Below are 18,957 nucleotides of genomic sequence, written 5' to 3' on the forward strand. Positions count from 1 at the left end.
TCTACCCTGTAGGATTCTACAGCTACTTATTCCTACTTCCACTTTCTGGGGAAGGGATGGATTGCTTTGGTTATTTTGCTTGCAGAGAGTAAAAAAGCAGCTAATATATCCTCCTTTGTGTGAACTGTGTTATTCAGCAAGGACTGTTGCAGTTATTTATTCCGGAGGGCTCTTATACTTAACACAAGGGCCCAGGGAACACATATCTATGTCTGTGCAGCTTGTCAAGAGGCAGAGCAGTCATTTCTCCATGCCTTTTAACACGTGCAATGAGAACACGACTGTACAAGCTGCCTTGTGTCCTGGAGAGAGACCACAACTTCAGATCGGGAAGAAGGCTGTGACCGGAGCTTTGCCATAACCAGGGGAAAAGGAAGTCATGCTAAGCCTCTAGCCAGCAAAAGTTCATTACCAACTGTTACCTCTGCGAGGCTTCGCTGCCCACCCCTCAGCCTTTCTCCACTCCTTCCAGCTCCTCAGCCTAGAGGCTAGCAGAGTAGAATAGCTCCCCCATTCATATTTTCATTCTGTGATGGTAATCAAGTAGGCAATCATACATATGCCAGGATTGACACTGGCAGGAATCATGAAATTAGAACCACTCCCCAAGCCCTCACACTTCACTTCTGTTGAGACCCAGAGCATTATTAATCCCCTAACAGGAATTCAATTGAATTCTGTTCATATAGCCAGGGAAAATGCATGTGCAAATTAGACTTTTGCCCCTAATTTGCACATGTACCTGAGTTTTAAACATCATGCCCAAGATCCCCTTGGGAAAATGGGTCAAAATTCAACGACAAAATATTCTGCCGGTACAAAGGATTTTTTCTGCAAAACCTCTGCTTTCTTTGAGAACACATTGATCTTCATGCGTTAGCATGTTAAAAAGTACCCAAAACATGAAATACTTTAATGTGGTTGAATTATTCCACTTTGGCTTTATGCCCAGGGAATATTGTGGCATTTTGTACATACAATTCTCTCGCGCATTTTCATTCAGAAGTAATAGGATTGATACTATAATTGTTGCTGGACTGCTATGCTCTGCAAACATTTGCTGTGTTGCATGTTTGAGATAGAGGGGGGTAATCACTCGTGAATGATTTCTGTGGGAGAGTCTTCATGCTGCATCAGTCATTTCATATGCACTGTGATTTACTCATTGTCAGAAATATCATTTGAAAGACTACAGCTGCTCAGACCTGGTATGAAAACAAAAAGGAGATCTACCCACAGCGGGCACCAAGGGCACTGCGGAACCTACGTCACTATTTAAAGAATACATTCATAAAATGCAATCATATAGGAATATGTGACTAAATACTATACATTCTGTTCTTTAAAGCTCAATCAGACAATAACAATATAATCCCTCACATCACCTCTACTTTCTTTTTGTATTTAGCAGTTCCTCAGGTTGTTCCTATTCCCTTTTGGCCTGATCTGCTACTTTTGCATCAAAAACAATATTTAAAAAAATGGTGATCTCTTTTCGTTACATCAAGTAAGACAGAGACAATCAAAGCCAGATTTGTCTGGAAGCTTACTCAGGCATGTTCTTTAGAGAACTGGCAAAGTCTTTTTGGCTGAATTTTCCCTATTTCCTGCTTCAGCTGCTGTGATGCAGGAAATCCCCCCACCCATACAGCTGGTTTCCCTTTCAGCCAAAGGATGCAAGTGTCATTCCATCTGTAAGTTATGCACACCACATCCATTTGTGTAAAATCTTGGATGGACTCAGAGGGAGTTGTTTCAGCAAACAGTCAGAATCAGCTGAGATAAATCAGGGAAATTCAGGTTCATACCGATAAAGGTCCTCCAGTTTCTGTCAATTGATAATCTTGTGGTAAATTCTAAGCAGGTAGCAGAAGGGTGAACTGGGTAACCATGGAGCCATTGCTAACATCCAATGTGACTCAGAGCAAACAGAGGATAAGTTTTTCTCATAAGTAGAGAAAATGTTAGCTGTGTAGGAATTCCTTCTGTCCCCCAGGGGTAAGGATGTGAAGGTCAGTGGCTTGAACAGAATTGCTTTTCACATTTCAGTTTGAGAGGGAAAGATGGTTCTGAAGCACACTCAGCATATAGAGAATAAAATACAATGAGAAATTCCCCTGAGCTATCCTGCTGCATTGTGGGCAACCGAAGGAATTCCCCAAATCTCCTGTCCAACACAAAGCTCATGCAATGGGCAGAGCTTTGTGTAAAACTGTTGTTTGCATAATTAGGGTACGGATAGAAAAATGAAAGGTTTGATTTTGCCACTGTAAACAGATACCCAAGATGGGACCAAGCAAGCAGCTAGAAAGACAAAACTATCACAGTCCAAGAAGTAGCCTAATAAATTCCCATCCATGGAAGCTCACAGTACTCTTCTAAGCTGAGGCCAGAGGTGTGCATATAGCTAATGAGTAGCTGCTTCTGCAATCAAATTAGTAACCTTTTGGAGCAGGGCATAAGGAATAGATGAAGCAATAATCTCTTACACCACTCCTACAGAGCTCATCTCCCAGAGTCCTAAAATTTTGGCACACAGAAAATGCACCAAAGCTTTTCTGGCTGTAGTAAGGGAGAGCCTTTCCAAAGAGAGCAATGCAAGACCAGCAGTTATAGACCTCACCCCACCAAGAAATTCTGGAACTGAAAAGAGCCACTGGACTGGGTGATTTCATTGCAGGGATCCTGTTGATCTGAGTAACTGGAAAACAACACCTGATATTCCCACTGACTCCAAGAGCAGCTGCATTTGCTCAGCCTCATGAAGCCGGGGAACAAAGGGCTGCCAGTCCACAAAGGGTCCATGATAAAGTCGCTATAGACTCTGCTCAGACGTGATTTCTGTGATGAAGAAAATAAGAAAGAGGGCGAGGAAGAGAGAAAAGACCTTAAAGCATGAGCCATTTTAAGTTTTAGTATGAATCCTTTACAGTTTGTGATTGGGGTTGCCATAGCAATCCTGAGCCTTTCTGAATAAAGGCAGATCTGAAGCAAGCAACATACAAGTGGGCAGTTTGTGCCCTCTCTGGTGTCTGCACACATTCAGAGCAGCCCTCCTATAGCTCCTGGATACCTGCAACTGCCTGTAGTATCACCAAGCAGATGCTTGCATCACAAATTTTGGGTAAGGATTAGTACAAGTAGCTAGCACAACTAAAAAGCACCTTTTAAAGATAATTTCTTATTTCAAAGCCTGTTCCCAAGGCATGCTAAGCCACCTTCTTACTTTGGAAAGGGACAGGGTGTAGAGTTTGCTGGGCCCAGGCAGTCAGCAAAGCTGTACCTTTAGAGCAGTTTTTCAGGATCTCATGGAGTGGTCTGGCTGGGGAGATTCAGGGTACAGCAAATCTGGGATCTAGACCCTCGCACAGTGAAATCAATGAAAGTTTGAAGTTACCTTTGAACAGCAGGACTGAATCTTGAAGGGAGAAGAAAAAAAATACCCAACACCTAAACTGCCCCCTCCTGCCCCGCAACACTAAGGTTATTTCTGCAAGGTACTGAGAACAACCAGCACCCATTTACTTACTGGAGCACGCTTAGGATCCCAAAGGGGACCTTTAGCTCCCAGGATATACAGAAGATGAGCACATAATCCTGCAAGCAGTTTCTCTGGGGTCAGAGACAAAAGAAAGCCTGTAGCTCTGCACTGTTATAAATGAGAAAGAGATCACATAGCAACTTTTATTCTGCAACTTTCAAACAAACTTTTATAGCAGGGAGAAGGAGGGCATGGGAGGCAGGTGTAAAACCACAGCCATGACACATCTCTCTCCAGGGTATTTGTATTTTGCTCACATTTCTTGGCTCCTGGTTTCATTGTTATTTGTATTGGAGCTGAAGCCAACAGTTTTGTAAGTCTTTCTGATTGCTAGGAAAGGCACCAAAAGCTACAGTTCCAGCTCAGCACTGAAGAGAAGCTGTATATTAAACCAAAAATAAAAAAGGTCAAAGCAGCCAGCTACAGAGAGCTGAGAGGCCCATTGGGATTAAGAGGAAAGATTTACAAGGGAGCTGGTATAGAACCATTCTCCTCTGGCAGGTTCTTTACTAGTCTGAGATCTGGCATTTGTTAACACAGCCTTGTATGTCCCACTCCAAGAAAAGCCGAGATGGGAAGGCAAAAGGTAGCCAGGTTATCCTAGTGCCCTTGGTGAACTCTGTAATGCAGCTGATTTTGGTGCATAAGTTAGTTTGTGTTAATGGGCCAGGGTAGCAAATGCATTGACTTGTTTCTTCTCAAATAGGGCTTTTGTATCTGATTTAGACAGAAAGTTTTAAGTGGGGGTTCTCAACTCAGTGCTATTTGGAGAGGTTTCCCAGAGAACACATTCCTGAAGACACTCTAAGGAACTCCTGAGAGTTTAATGACTTTGCAGTAATAGTAAGATGTTGGGTAATACGGCTACAGGAACAATTAAGCATGATCTAGAACCATCTCTTTCATTGTACCAGAAGTATCTGACTGTTTGGATAAGCCAAGTGAAGGAAGAGAGCAGACTTCATTGGGGGGGGGGGGAAGGGGAACAACCAAAAAAAACCCCAAACACAACCAGTTTTAAAAAAATAAATAACTCTTCAGCCTAATCAGTTCCACAGCTCAGGATACTGGAAGGTCAACCAGAGAGCTGCATAAGCTGGCATTGCTGCTAAGACAAAAACACATGCTGAACTTCCTCTCTGGCCTTTGGCTAGTTACTAAATCCTTGACCCATCATAAGTCATGATGGACCTCCTGGGGGGTAAAACCCACAGCCCTTCTTCAGGCTTCAGTACTCAATTTGTATGCAAGCAACAGGGTCTAATTCTGGGATATGAGCTTTAAAGAGGCAAATTACAATTGCTGTGAAAGCTCGCAGTGCAGCTGGGCCTGGATTTGGACTCTTTGCTCATCAAGTACATGAGAAGCAATATTCTCAGTGAAAACGTCAGAACTTTTCACAAGGCTAGGAAGGGGAAAGAGTTCACCTCCATTAGCAAAAAGCTCCACAGAATCTTGCCTGAGAAGTCAGCACAGTATGGCCATTCAGAAGCTGCAAGAGAGCAAGGCTGGGTACTAAACTTCTCCTAACACTTGAGACAACATCGATACTTTACGTGGATTACAGAATATGTTTCCTTCTACATACTCACATGCATTTTTATTCTGTTACCATAGAATTTACCCACTTGTGATTCAAAAGCCAAATAGCCTGCGTTGCTAAACCTCCAGCTACAATAAGCACAGCTTTTTTAACAGAGCTCTTTAATGTTAACTCTGGTACAGTGGCTTTTTAATAACCCTCTGGATTCAGCACACTTTGTGTTGCTGCGTAGTCTGGAAGGGCAGTTATTGTGCATATTATAGTGGGTACTGCATTAAACATCTGCTGTGTGAAATCAGCAAGCTCTCCAGCTGAGCAAATTGCTGGATGGTGTTGGGACTGTGCTTAGTGCTGTGGTCATTTACTCGACTGAAAAAAAAAAAAAAAAAATCCACCTCTCATGCAAGCTTTAACAAGGGACTCCTGTGCATGCCAGCTGTCAGGATGGGAAAAGCACTGTAATTGGAGTGATTAAAAGCTCACAATGGCAACAAAATGCCTCTTCCTTTAAGGTGGAGTGAAACTGTCTTATAATAGTGATATGGCTGCTCTTGTAAAGCCTGCAAGGCTGTATCGGTCATCTTTGCACTAGTATTTGTAATTCTGTGAAGCTCACTCCCACAAGTTGGCATCTACATAAACACTTCCAGTAACTACTGGGGAATTGAAGCACAAAGGGGTCTGCTAACCTCCAAGCTGTACGATGGAGCTGTGTTTCAAAAGGATTTTACACTTTGATATATTATTACAACAGTGGCAATTTTAGTACCTGATCAGCGAGGTGAACATGGGAGGGCTGTTGCTTATTACCACAAACAGTGCAGGAGCAGTGGTCTAGGCAGGAGACATTTCCAATGTATTTGATAGGACTCTAATGTCTCAGAGATAAGGATCCTTAGTGACATGGTTTAGTGGTGGACTTGGCAGTCTGGAGTTAATGGCTGGACTTGATGATCTCAAAGGTCTTTTCCAACCTAAATTATTCTGCCCAGAATCTTAGCACAAATTAGTGCCATCCAGAGTAACAGAATTACAATTGATTTGAATTGACTACACCAGTGAGATTTTGCAAATTAATTTGCCTCTCTTTGTCCCTCAAACTGTTGAGCCAAACAGTGTAAGTGTACAGGATTACCGAGTATTATTTAGGTTTTCTGGAAAATAGTGTCACCTCTCTCAAGCATACAAGAGACCTTGAGGAAAACCAAACAGTATTGTCCTCCATCTCCGAATGCCTTCCCTCCATGCACACTTTGTGCTGGATAAAAATAGCTTTAAACCCTTGGTTAAGTAAGCTTCTTAAGTTTGAAAAGCCTGTTTCAAATGGACAAAGGAGGCACAACTAAGACACCATAAAAAGGCCTTTGGTTTCAGTGTCTGCAACTTAAAATGACACTGGATTGGCATTTCATGTGTCCAAGAGGGAACTAACATTGAGACATTGACTGCAAAGAGCAGAGGAAGCATGAAGAGAGATGTGTGGAAACAGGGTGCGGCTGTCTAGTTCTCCTTTCTACTTTTCTCTCTCAGGATCCGACTAAGTTCCTTTTCAAGAATTACTGGAAGCTGAAACAAAAATTATTCACAAGGAAAAGAAATCTATTCTGCATATCTCAGCAATACATCAGGAAAAAATAGTAAACCTACAGGTTGGTCAAGATCTTTGCTACAGAAGAATCCTCTCTGATCAGGCCATTTCCATAGCTTGTAATTTTAAAATGCTCTCACAAATACTAAAGTATTTTTAGACACATGCACTTTGCTTATTTCTGTTGTAATTATTTCTGAGTTCTAGTTCAAAGAAAAGTTGAGGAAAGTCAGAGAACAGGATATGAGATGGCTTGGTGCATTTTTAAACTGTAGTGCATGAAGCACTAGAGGTCTGTAGATTGCTCCGAAGGGACTAAGAAAGGAACTAAGAAAAGCAAGCCCATTGTCTTCCTAAGTTTATTAATTAAGAGCCACCAAAAAAAAAGGGGTGGGGGGGAAGGGGAAATGCTAAGCAAAAATATTCTGAGACCTATCGCCCAGTTCTACTGGTCTGCTCCTAGCTGGCTACATTTCAAGCAAGCTTGTTCACCTCAGTATGCCTCAGTTTCCCCACCCCCCCACCCACCCCAACACCCCCCCCCAAGTGACCAACCAAAAGAACGAGTCAGAAGACTAATCATCTCTTACAATTATCCACACTAAGATCATCTTTAGAGAATTATGGCCCGAGTCCTGGAAACTACTCTTGGCAGGACCAGAAACTAAAGCATTCTTATTCTTTCTTATTAATTATTACTATTGCCCTAAGAGCCCTTTTGGCCAAAATCAGTTTCTGTGGGAATTTGAAGTAGAAGCAGGACAGGTAGCTAGCTTGTGATGGAGGGGACTCATAACCATCCTAGAGCAAGCCATTCCCACGTCTAAATCAGTGCCTTTTGTGATGGGGTCCAGCTTCAAGGTGCAGAAGTCTGTTGAGTCCCTCACTACACTCACTTAACTCTAGGTACTACAGCTCGGAGGTCGTGCTCCACCATTGACCGTGAACAGATCAAAGTCTAGAAAGGAGAAAAGTTGGTAGTAGCAGCCAGAATTATATCTATGTTTTCCCAGTTTCTGCTGTACAGAACAAGCAGAAGTATTTCACATTACCAGGTAAGATATTAAAGATATAGACATGTAGGAAACAAAGAGCAGACACTGTATAGAAACATGAGGAATTCTTACTGGACAAAGAACTTGGTGCAGGAACTGGTCTCAATGGACTGCAGAAGGAAATCACTGCCCCAAACCCAGGGTTTTGGGACAGGGGTTTATGACCTTTCAAGATATCGCTTCCTTTGAGGGAGCAATTCTGTGTTAGCAGTACCGAAGAAATCCCAAGTCAAATCCATAACCCACTGAGTCCAGGACTCAATGAATATCCCAGTGCAACAATCCCAACTGACAGTCCCTTACCAAACTTAAAGCAAAAGTCAACCCACAATAAATTCATACAACCTATTTCTGAGAAGGGATGCTCCCAGACCCCGCTCCCATCATCACATACACTTGGTGTGGTTACAAACAGGGTCACAGCCCAAAACAGGAACCTAGATGAAGATAAGGTGGGTGGACAGAGTTTACACGTACTCTCTTCACAAAAACAGAAATCGCTTCTCTCCCTAGAGTTTCAGCTTCCTACCAAATAACCCTTCTTAGATTGGTCTCAGGGTTGAGCTTCATTTTTATGAGTGACTGGCCTCTTGGTCAGATGTTAGCACTGCTTTCAGAAGAGCTGCAGTATGTTTTCCCTGTTCAGTACAGAGAGCCCAGTCAACATCACGAACATGCCCCTCAGGCTGGATTTATGTGGCTAAAAACCACATCACATCACCAACTCATGATAATACCACCCTTTTCTTACTCATAGGTGCCCAAGAGGCCGCAATGTGAACCTGTCAGGAGACTGATCTGGCTTTAAAATCAGGTGATTTTTAAGCTGCATCAGTTCCCTGATCCACTTTGCTGTATAACAAATTCCTTTGACAAAACTGAAGGCAGGACAAAAGCAGGACCCAAGTGGAAATGTAAGAAGAAAATAGAAGGGCAGGAACACAATAATCCTGCATTACCACTGAATAAAGTCATTCAAGTCATAAAATCACCAGAGAAATCTCATTACTGTGCCTTAGGCAGAATTAGGTATTCATACTGAGGACAGGTAGTTATGGAAAGCTGCTTGTGCCCTCAGCCTCAGAGGACTTCAGCCTGAGAAATCCCCACTTGGAAGAACTAGTGAAAGTCTTGAACCAGAACAAGCACATGCAGCCAGCGTTTAGAACATTTTAACATACACACATAAAGCCCCTTAACAAAGTCTTTTACATTCCAGCTTGGTACACAAGATGTGCGTTAACTCTGAAAAATCTCAGGCAGGGATTTCAGAAGAGTTCTATGGTTTTTTAATTCCTCCTCTTTCTCCTAAAGAGTTTAATGAGGAAATCTTAGAGGTCTTGGAAAAGGACAGACCTCCTGTGCCTATTCAGTAATGAGTCACAGGCCAAGTCTACCAGTTTGTTAGTACATGGAGCGGGATTTCTGCTCCTGTCATGCAGTCCAAAAGTAGATAATAAGGATTCATGGCTAGTTTAACAACATACCTGAATAAGCCAGAAGCAAGCAATGCAAAACTGCAGATCTTCCTTGAATTTTCTCTAGAACTTGCCACCGGAAATTTTGCCAGCATGGAAGAATCCTTTGAAGAAAAGGACAAACGTGTGAGTCACTTAATCTCTCCTCTTAAACAAAGAGCAGAATTACTCACCCACTCTAGTGGGGACAGGTATTAGGCTGAAAACCATAACTCTACCACTTCAGTATGTTAGTTATGTTAGAAGACAGCTTATTCTTGTTGTCCGGGCAGGCTGGAAATTGCTAGAGAGCAGGGAAGCTGCCTGTGCAGTGCTTTACAGGACGCAGAACTGGAAAGAAGGGAAGTGCAACACTGCTAAAGAGGGAGAACCAAAGGGGGGAGTGGGGGAAAACCCACTTCCAGTCTTCATGTATTTGAAAACCTAGACACATATTCAGCAGGATTATAACCCAGCATTGTGACAGCTTTATAAAATAGATGGGACGTGCCTCTTCCCTACAAAAAAATCAGCAATGATACTGACGGAAGCCAGCTGAAGATTGTTGAAGTCTTCAGCACATTGTCACACAGGTGGTGACAAGCTGTACCTTTACTTCAGCAGTTTCTCAGGGTGCTGCATGTTGCTTCAGGGGTGCCAACCTGCCTAGAACTGATTAATGCCTACAATTACTAAAATACACTACTCAGTTGGGAAAACCAAAATGTGTTAAGGGGAAAAAGAAGGAATTTACAGAGCATGATTCTTGGGTTCAATGCAAGAATTACTACTTGAAACTTTGTGGCTTCCATTATGTAAAAGGCAAGTTAAAGCACTGTAATGATCTCATTGGCTTTAAAAAACATTAAAGCCCTGTAGGGCAAATGAGAAAATAGTCTTCTGAATTAAAAGAAAAGAGGGAGGGGTGGGGGGAAGAAAACCAACCCACTAAACAGATTCCACAACTATCACATTCAAGGTAACGCAAACAGTTGACACGAGCAGCGTTTCCACACATTACACTGATGCTTTCCTAAAAACAGGACTGTAAGTTCTCTCCCTCAGACTAAACAGGACACAAGAATTGATTTGGACTCGAGTTGAATAACACGCACAGTAGAAAGGTTATAATAGTGAATGCATTTTGTCCCAGTTTCAAAGCCCAGTATGAGACATAGAATGCTCATCAATTTTTTTTGGCAATTTCTTTTCTCACATATTAACAGATCTTACTTTTAAACAGTTTTCAGTGAGAATTTTGCCTTCAAAAGCACATGGTACTGGGTCTTTAAGAATTACTAGGATGGTGTGTATGCTACAGCAGTGAAAAGGCACCCAAACACAATGGTAGGAAGCAGAAAATTTAGCACAGGAAAATGCAGACTGAACAAGAAGTTCATAGAAAAAATATTTGATATACCATAATTTAACATTTAAATCATCAGCCTTTCTATCTATTCCTAATACATATCATAATGGGGAAAGTATTTTGACTTTTCCTCCTCACTAACAGTTGCAGGTGGTCGTTCTCAGATGTGGAAGTTTTACCCCCAAAGATGTCACATACCTGCTCTCTTTTTACACAAGTGTTTTACTAGAGATAGTGAAAAAAAGATAATTTCCAACCTTAATTTCCATCTTTTGCACTAAAAGGCATAACTAAGAACATGCCAGGTATTAGCTAGTTCTAGAAGCTATCCAATCAAGAAATCAAAATAAAACGGTATTTCAGTAAGTGCTATACTATCAGTTTATACATCCATTACTCCCAATGAGCACAACCTACCAGCAAGCTGGGATTTATTTATTCCATAAATTTATAAATAATTTCTAACAACAAATCCATATGAGAATTTTGTAATTTATCAGCAAACAAAAGAAGTGACAGAATTTTTCAGTTAATTTACTTTTAATGAATTATTCACCAAAGCCTCTTGTATAATGAAGTAGAGTACAACTCTACATTGACAGACAGAACTAGGAAAATGATCTAACAGATATTTTCCCTCTTTTGTTTCTACAAAATGACAAAGACTAGAAACGTTGATGCTTGTATCCTTCATCACTGCCTTTAGCACTACTATGACCCAAAGCAGATTTAACACACAGCACATGATGAAATACTTACTGACATAGCATTGCATCACAGATTTTTACTTTTTTTTCTAGCAACACAAAAAGGGGTTCTTACAAATTTAAAGACAAATTACAACAAAACATCTCTAAAATCTTTAAAAGACATTGTCACAGACTAACTTGTCAACAGACCATTCCTTCTAGCAGTCTTACCCCAAGGCCTATTCAAAGCCAATCAATCACTCTCTACCCTCACCCTCATCATTTCCTTTTAAGCAATAGCTGGAAATAGTCCCATCTGCTTTAAAAATCAAAGAGCAGCAGCTGGTGATCAGTCTTCTTTATAGAAGTCTGTGAGACTTAAGGATATTGTCCTGAGCAACTCAGTCAAAATTAATTATAACCTAGATGGAATTAATTAGAGGCTATCTTTATTTCATCTCCATTGTTGTGCAGACAATTGTTTAGCTACTCCTCACACGACTTGGTAATTACAGTAAGATGAAACCACTTAAAATGAAAATTTCTGAATGGGCTTTGATTTAGATTTACAAGACTATGTTTGTGGAGGTGGGGGCAGAAAGAATGCCGTTTGTTAAATATATAGTAGATCTACATACACACACAGACAAAAATATTTGCCACTTCTTATCACTCAGTTGTGGCATCAAAGCAGAAGTTACTTCAGAACAACAAATTTCAGCAAATGTACATGAGAAACACAAACAGCTGGTTATATAGTTAGGAAAACACAGCCCTGTAACTATATGGGTGGTATAAATGACAAGAACTTCAACGTGACTCAAGTAATTTATATGCTCAGTAGTTGGTGTATCTGTTCTGAAATTAACCCATTAACACAGCAAAGCAAAAAAGATTCTATCTAATGTGTAAATACACCCAGCTATAATGGCATGCACGAGTGTATAGATTTGTGCTCATAACGTGTATTTATTTTACAGAAACATGCACATACATGTGCTAACTGGATAGCATGCTTTTTTTCTTTTCTGCCAGCAGGCATTCATTTGTTACTCATTCCTGTTCCTATGACAGGATGATCAGATGTTAAAATACTTTGCAGCTGGGCATGAGAAAGGTGCTGGTAATTTGCCATACTTAGTGAGAAGATGTCTTAAAGTTAGATGAAAATCCAGTCTTATATTCAGAAGTGGCTTTTTTTGTTAATTAAAAAGAAAAAAAAAAAGAAGCGTAGCAAGGATCAAGTTTATCTCTATTGCAGAGAAACTTTAATGGAATTCAGTTTTAACATTCAGAAGGTTTTGGATTCAGGAAACCATCCCCTTGTAATTAAGGTGTGCAAAACCTGAAATCTGTTGCATGTGAGGAACCAACAGTTTTATCTTGAGCTGAGAGAATGAGTTTGTCTAGGCACTTTAATACCAATCCAGATCAAATGGCTCTAATCAGCATTCCCACAACCTAATATCAGGGCACTCATATGCCTACAAGAGATGCAGACACTTCCCAGCCTGGTGGATTTCAGAGACAGCTAAAAGGAAAAAAGTCTCATCAGAACTGAAAAGAGACAGTGGCAGTTGTCTATTTGGTTAGTAACCACTGCTCTCATTACTAACATCTTTGACAGGATAACAGGAGTCAGATTCTCTAGTTTTATAGTATTAAAACCAATTGAGAACAGCAAAAAAACCCAAACACCCTTGCATTAAAGAGAGAGGAACACCCACCCACCTAGTCATAATCTATTGAAGTGACTTCTCGCTATAAACATAGAAAAGCTAAATTATTCTAAAATTGTAATGTCTCCTGCATATGGGCTTGCGGGAGGCTAAATGCAAGATGACTCTCCCAAAGGACACAAGAGCTTCGTGATTCCAGGGGTAATAAATAAAGTATCCCTTGTTGTAACTGGCAAATGCATGCTTGGCACCCTTGGGAATTAAGCTAAACTGAATCTACAGGACAAAAGTGAAGGTGGAGCTGAATGCTTTATTTATGTGGTGCCTGCTACTAGGAAGACCCAGAGGCCCTAGGTCATGAAGACACTATGTTTAGAGAGTGATATCCTATGAAATTATCATGAGTTTCAGATGTATAATACATGAGGAGGCAGGGAGGTCCAGGCTCAGTCTGGTTTTTCTCACACGTAGTGGTGCATGACAGAATTTTTGCCTCATCAGTCATGTGGCAACCTCAAGAGACGGGAGGAAACAGCAAAGTAAATTCGTTCTTCTTGATAGCAGCAAACTGTTCTAAGTGGTCAGCTTTCTCCTTTCTGAAAAACTCACACACAGGACCAACATGTTCAGAAAGTAAAAAATCTGCTAGTTTTCAGGACAAGTTATAGTTACAGGTGGCAGCATTTCAGTGGGAGCCCTCCAAGGCATTCTAGATTAATCCAAAACTTTTCTGAGAGCAATTCAAGCTAAAATGTTCTCTCTGCACCAGTGTACCTTCTCTGGTACTACGCTAGTGACTTCCACACGGTTGTACAGAGCTATACCTAGTATTATGACTCCATGTACTAAAATGTTGCCAGTTATACAAGACAAACACAAAATGTTCAGGAAAATTTTAAACTGAAAAAATTACATGAGTCTCCTGTGGTTGTCACAGGTATGCAGGAACAACTGTAGCAGTAAATGAAATAAAATGTGAAGATGTATAATTGCTTTGGACCTCAACAATCCTGTGACAAACTGACTTGATTCAAAACATACAGATTTTTCCCTTTTCTTTTCTCTGGACAACAATTACTGTTTACCGAGCTGCTTCCCAGAAACACTGCAGTAAAATACTAAAACTACTGTAAGCAGGAAAAGGTCATCAATTACATTATGCTCAGTAGAGCATGGAAAAACTTGATTAATCCAAATAAAATTAAATGTAACTGTTTTTAAAATTACATCTTCCCATTATGTGACTGTTTTAATGAATCAGAATTTTAGTCTAAATCCAAACTGCCCAGGGAAGATTCTCAATAAATTAGCCAAAAATCTGTGATTTATTTATGTGTGCAAAGTCCTAAATATTTCACACACCATTGTTCAAAGGTATCTTTCTGTGACACAAGTCTCATTTTAATCTTAACAGCATAAAACAGACTATTTACAGTTCTGCTCTAGAAGAGGATTTAAAAACCATGTGTCCCAACCAGCCACACTATAATTTCCCACATTTAATTAGAAAATAGATGAGATTGGTTTATTTAAACTGGTACTTGAAGTAAGCAATTAAGTGCTTCACTTAATAGGACTATGTGCTGTAAAACTGGCCTTTCATTACTTGTATAGTTCCTAGCACAATAGGTTTCCAGTCCCAGACAGAAGCTTGCAGGCACTGCTTTAATAAAAATATGCTATTTAAGAATATTGTGATGCATTTCCACTGCCTCTGGGGGACTTAAAATAATCCAGCCTATTATCTGTCCTTATTACATAGAACTAAGTGTGCAATTAATTGGCAATCTGTAGTGGATTATGGAAACATTCCAGATGGATGGGGATTTATCACAGTATTTTGCAGCAGCAGCTACTGTAATTTCCCAAGTTTGGGACACTGAATTTACAAGAATTTATTTATTTGTCAGGTACATCTTCTGAGTGAGAATTTCCATTTCCTTTTACATCAGAGGCAACAGCTTGAGACTTAGCACAAAGCATTTGTGAGATAACACAATATTGCTACAGCAGACACGTCTTTGTGATCAGACACACAATAGGATGTGTGGGCTGAACGCTCCCTCAAGAAATGAAGATGTGATCAATTGACTTAGCTAATATTTTGCTTTGTGGGAAAAACTCCATCAGACAGTCTGGAGTTTCATTAGTCTGTGGCACTGCATGAGCTGCAGCAGCTTAAACAAAAGAAAGCTGCTTCTTTTTATTCTCCCCTGTACTAACCCTCCTTAGCAATTTGGGGGGCAAGGGGGAAGCTGTTAACCTTTCTAGCCTTGCCTTCCAGTGCCACTGCGGCTCGGTAACGCAGAATAAAACTGGGCTGACATATCTGGAGCTGTGTCACAGATGGCTCTGCCGTCACTGGGGCCTGTGGCCGTCGGCAGGGAACGCTCTCCTGGAAGCTGAATCCAGTCAACATATAAAGAAGGCCAGCAGACCCTGGCAATACATCAGAGGCTAGGGTAGAGGTTTCGAACACACTGCTCCCTCAGGAACCATTCTTTAAGATATTCAAATAAGACGTTATTGTTGTACACCAAGCTTGTCAATGTAATCTTTTTCTTTAGGGAGACAGAAAGCTCCTCCTGCTCTTGATTTTTTCAGCCATTTTGAAACTACCAGGACACGAGCTCCTGTTATGAGGCACAGCACCTATGTAGCAGAGGGAGAGACCGCAGGAATAACCCCTCCCATTGTATCACGCTTCGGGCAAATTCATACAGTTCCTTTCCTACAATGGCAGTAAGTATTGTTGCTCATTGGACTACCTAAGCTGTTGTAGATAAAAGGCCACCTCCAAACAGCACTCATGTTATATAGCAGCCTTATTCCATGGTCTCAAGACTTCTGTGTTCTCCCCTCAGCGTAAATACACAAGAAAGCTACTAAAATGCATGGATGAGGGTTATATTCTTGTTTGCCTAGGTATACAGTTCCCTAATAGTGAATAGCTTACTGCTTTTTCTATACACTCAGCAAGTATCAAAATTCTTGTAAAGGTTTATAAATGCATATTTGCGTAGACCACAGTTCAGCCAAGTAATCTAATACTCATGTGAACTACATGCCCTGCGTTAGGAATTTTCCCTCTAATGTAACTTAAGATATGCATTGGACTGTAAGAATAAAATACCTTTTTATTCTTCCATCTATGCCTAATCCTTCTGCCGATTCCCCCTCCTCTCTGGCACTTGCCACTCTCATTTATTTTCAGATTGATAATTGCCCCCTTTACATTTCCATCAACAGACCCACACACATCCAGTGAATCTCCAAATTGCTTTTGCCATGTGTTAGCATTAATAATTAATGAAACCAGCTGATTGCTCCAAGTGACCCATTATCATGTCAGGGCAGAGATGAACCAGAGAGAAGGTAGGATTCATTTCTGAGACTCCAATTTCAGTATCAAAGTTCAAAATCAAAACACCATCAGCAACATAAATCTGTTTCTCTCAAGAGATCTATTCTTTCTGAGAGGTGGCCAGAACAGCCCCACAGCCTGAAAAGCAGATATTACCATGCTCAGGGCTTTTTAAACATAAACTATTGTGTTCTCCTCCAGTATGTGACATTTCTCAGGGCTTTTCTGACATTTAAGTATCATCCAGGCATTTAATAATAATCAAGAGGAGAAAAGGAATGGGAAAGAGAAACATACATTAGCATGAAAGATTAAGGGAAATGAATATGTATAGGACACAAAAAAGAATAAAATGCTGGTATACAATGGGACACCACAGAGCAGAGTGGAAGGGCTTCTGTTCATTAAGTATTGATATAATGGATTTAAATAAAATTGAATAAAATCCAATTTAAATGCTAGAATAAAAATACTGGAACGACCAGCTAGGGAACAGAATGGGTTTCTACCTCTCAGAGGTCAGATCAATGGTTCACTGACAACAGCTGCAGATGGTCTGACAGCAGAAGCCTGCAAAAATAAAAAATTACAGGGTTAGATCAAGTCTGCTGGCTCTTTTTAACCCAATTCTTTGCTGTTCTTCTAACATAAAAGTTATCCTTTAGCATACAAAAAAGTACCTATCACAGATGCCTTAACAGAGCTGGTATCTTACTAATTTTTATCATGTCTCAAATTATGTTAACTTCTGTATGTATGATCCTAGGACAGTATTATTCAATTTTACAAGAATAATTGATACTTCAGCAACCAGACAATAAATTCTCCTGCTGAGAAAAAGCAAACAAACAAATAAATGACAGCTCATAAATTTATTCGGAGTCATGAGAAAAGCTTTACTGGAGATAACATAGCAGAGCTTATTATCAGCCTGCTGTTAATGTAGGACTCCCTGCTTTAAGACTATTTAAGGATGACTAACTCATGTTACATTTATTTCCTTTAAACTTGCCCTGGGCTACACGAAAAGCAGGAATCAGTTAACTGTTTGGAGGAACTTTCAGACAGTGCCATAAACAAAATTCAGAAATTCAATATAATACTTCTGTAGGATGCAATATCGCATGAAGTTGTACCAAAAGAAATGAAAACCAACCCAAACATGTAAAAATCATGTTTTTTCCAAAGCCCTGGGTCATGAAACCACAAAAGTGTTAGAAATGTAATAGAAATTTAGTGAAGGAAAAGCTGGTATCTGAAAAGTTGAAAATGTAATATGCAATTGTGTAGGTTTCACCGCTTTCAGTTGTGTCTCCTTTCTATGTCCTTGCTTTAGTCAAAGAAAAAATTTATCACTCATCACTCTTCTAATTAGTCTTTACAGAATGCGAGAGCTTTCTTAAGAGTCATTCCACTGCCACAGGGTCAGTATGTTTTCCAGCAACTGACTCACTTTTTTAATCCCCTACATGTAACAGTAGGGCACAGAAAACAAGCACATTTATATTGTTTCTAGTTGGCTGTACAGCTAGAAATTGTACTGCTATGACTTCATTCTCACCAAGGGGCTTGCTGTTATGGCAGGCTGATCATCATATTTTAGTCATGACAAAAGGGAAAACCTGTGCATGGTTATATAAGGCAATCACTAAATCACTTTTGTGTTGTTTCTGATATTGATTCACTCTTAACCGTCTTGGCTTTCAGTGATGCTTATGTACGGTCGGCAATCTCATCCCACCATGAGATGCGTTAGGTATTGCATAGCTTGGAACTAGGTGTTCTTTCCTTAGGACTCAAAGGTTAGCCTCCAACATAAATTACAGAAATGCTTTCTCTTTGTACAGGTTATAATAATATGGATAAAACATGCCTAAATGAGATAATCCTGCATTCTATCTTAATGGAGAATACCTAACCTACACTTGGATCTTTTGCTCCAAAAGATGGGCTGGGAACTCTAGAATTCAGACTAAACAAGGGGAACAACCCTAGCTTAAGGAACTAATCCCTAGTTTAAGGAACAGCAAGATGATTGCTGATGCTGCTCCCAGCTCAAATGCAAATGAGATTATAATGCTGTAATACAATGATACCTTAGACATTATGGTTCTGTAATGTCTTTTACTCACATAAATTAAGAACTACCCTATGTAAAGCAGAAGAAAAAACATGTCATCTGCAACGTTAGTGGGCTGCATATTTGAAGATACTTATTACTTACAAAGGTGTAGGTACATCATGATTCTTCTCTGCAGGAAAAGGGAACCAAGACCTTCTCCACAGATTTCTGAGGAATTTGCAAAACCCACCTCTTTATCATTTTAGAACAGCAGTTACTAAACTATTTCAACCATGCCTTACCAGCAGCTATCTTAATTTTTCCTGGAAATGTTAAAATTGCAAGAAACCACTAGAAAGATCCTTGCAAAGCAGCTATGAATTATTTATGATGCCTTTACTAGCCACAATCTCAAATGCACTGTTTCACATTGAAGGAATAAGGTTGACCCACGAATGATCTATGAAAGAGACAGTCCTAGCAGTCCATTACTGAAAACGGGACTTATTGAGGAAAAAAAATAAATAGATACTGAGAGTCTGTTTCAAACAATCAACTGCATTCAGTACTAATTAATCTATAAAGTTACAATATGAACAGACTGTCTAGA

The 18,957-nt window shown here is 40.1% G+C and overlaps 1 protein-coding gene across 1 annotated transcript in view; it reads right to left on the minus strand.

Moving 5' to 3' along the window:
• Positions 1–18,957, minus strand: part of KLHL36 (kelch like family member 36) — a 97,189-nt gene that overhangs the window by 71,238 nt on the left and 6,994 nt on the right. The window contains exons 2-3 of the mRNA XM_037409571.1: positions 16,795–16,855; positions 9,215–9,309 (exon numbers count right to left, since the gene is read on the minus strand). The gene's annotated coding sequence lies outside the window, so the exon portion shown is untranslated. The remainder of the gene's footprint in view (positions 1–9,214; positions 9,310–16,794; positions 16,856–18,957) is intronic.

Source organism: Falco rusticolus, chromosome 15 (genome assembly GCF_015220075.1).
Source record: "Falco rusticolus isolate bFalRus1 chromosome 15, bFalRus1.pri, whole genome shotgun sequence".
Taxonomy (NCBI): domain Eukaryota; kingdom Metazoa; phylum Chordata; class Aves; order Falconiformes; family Falconidae; genus Falco; species Falco rusticolus.